The following is a 2,465-nucleotide window of genomic DNA, read 5'->3' on the forward strand; positions in this document are numbered from 1 at the left end:
CATAAACAGGAAATAGAGAAACAAATAAATAAATTATTAGAAGACGGCATCATCAGACAATCACGATCACCATACAATTCCCCAGTATGGGTCGTCCCGAAGAAAGACGACGCATCAGGTGAAAAAAAATTCAGACTGGTAATCGATTACAGGAAACTGAATAGGGTTACAATTGCAGACAGCTACCCGATACCAGAGATAAATGAGGTACTGTCCCAACTAGGAGAAACCCGAGTATTTTCAGTAATTGATTTAAAAAGTGGCTTCCATCAAATTCCTCTTAAGGAATCTGACGTGGAAAAGACAGCTTTTTCAGTGAACAACGGAAAACATGAGTTCACCAGACTTCCCTTTGGCTTGAAGAACGCCCCTGCCATTTTCCAACGAACGCTAGACGATATTTTTGCATAAAAAATATGTTATGTATATATAGACGACATAATAATATTTACCAAAGACGAAGAAACACATACCCAAAACAATAGTCATAGACAACGAGAAATCTCTAAATTCATCTTCAATACAATTTATGGTGGAAGATCAACTTGGTATTAGAATTTTTAAAACACCTCCTTACGCGAGCAAAGTTAAAGGACAGGTAGAAAATTTCATTCTACCCTATCTGAAATTATGCGTTGTCTTCAAACTGAACATACCCATCGCTCCTTTCAGGAACTCCTAGACCGTTGCACATACGAATATAACTAACCCAAACACTCTGCTACAGGGAAACGACCAATAGAAACATTTTTTGGTAGACGCATTTCAATAGACCCAGAGCAATATGAGAAAGCAAGACAAGAAAATATCATAACTCTTCAGAAAAGACAAGCAAAAGATTTAGAATTTCACAATAAAACACGAAAGCCAACGAAAACCTACTCTCCTGGAGAAATAATATATGTTAGAATAAACAAACGATTAGGATCTAAGCTCACAGCTAGATATAAAAAAGAAGTTGTAAAAGAGGATAAATCCAGTGTAGTAATCACGGAGAAAGGACGAACGGTACACAAAAGCAACATTAAAACCTAGTTTTATTACCCCTTCTTTTTTTCCTTTTTCTTCTTCTTACAGATTTTTCGTAAATCTGGTGTACGCAGACTTCCAAATAACACTGTGGAACATTTTTGGGATTACTGTCTGGGGGGTGAGAAATTCCAAGTCAGGATGATGGTACTAGGTCAGTATAGTAAAACCCTCAAAGGGTTTGGCGTTCGTATGTGTCAGTTTTTTTTTATGACCTTTTAAATTTTTTCCTTATCTTGATGTTTTTTCGCTTAGTTGTAACATTTTGGCAAAAACGTAGTTTAACATAACTCGCGAACCACTATTATCTATTTTTCCAATCCATTAGACGGTTGTAGCAACTTTTACACACTATATTTGGTACCCAATTTTCGTTGACTATAACATAAGAAAAAATTTAAAAGGTCATAAAAAAAAACTGACACATACGAACGCCAAACCCTTTGAGGTTTTTACTATACTGACCTAGTACCATCACCCTGACTTGGAATTTCTCACCCCCCAGATTAGCTGTTGTACCATTTAACCTACTTAAACCAAGGAGATTTTAAAAATCAATAGATGCACGAGGGACAGTCTGGAAATGGATCGCTGGAAATCCCGACCACGACGACCTAGTAATTCTAGAAAATCAACTTAACAATATAATAGAAAATAACAATAAACAAGTAATAATTAACAAAGTAATTTTTGACAGAATTAACAATATCACCACAATATCAAATAAAATAATAAAAACTTTACAAACGAACGAAGAAATACAACACCACTTGGCTCTTGAAATAAAATATAAATTAAAAGTTATTAAAGAGGAAATAATTAATATAGATTACGCAATGCATTGGGCAAAGGCCGACATCCTAAATTCATATATTTTGTCAAATGATGTACTTAGATTTGATTTCTGGATTTTGAAAATAATAATTTTACATTAAATAATATGGAAGACTCACTAGAACTAGCAAATATAAAAGTCGCCTCAAACAATACAATGTTACTTTGTATAGTCGGAATACCCGTAACAAATGAGGATATTTGCGACTCAATTTTGATAAAACCAATAAAAATAAGGAAAAATATTAATAAAATCGCCTATGAGGGTATAGTTACTTGTAATAATAACAAAGTTTTTGGCGTTAAGAATAAATGTAAGGAACATAATAAACAATCAGCACATCCCATCAGTAGAGAATATCTCACCTGGCATCATACTACTAAATCAGTACAATGGCACAATAGGGATCGACAACCAAAAGATAAATCTTACTGGATCGTATGCAGTACAATATCACAATTCTACAGTTAGCATTGACGAACAAAAATATACATTACAGAACAGCTTTAATCACGAATTTATCTCTTTCAATCATCAGTCTGATATTCGTAGCGGTAATAGTCATCGCATTAGTTCTAAGGGAACTTTTCAAAAGCAAACT

The sequence above is a fragment of the Bactrocera tryoni genome, unplaced genomic scaffold (genome assembly GCF_016617805.1).
Source record: "Bactrocera tryoni isolate S06 unplaced genomic scaffold, CSIRO_BtryS06_freeze2 scaffold_15, whole genome shotgun sequence".
Taxonomy (NCBI): domain Eukaryota; kingdom Metazoa; phylum Arthropoda; class Insecta; order Diptera; family Tephritidae; genus Bactrocera; species Bactrocera tryoni.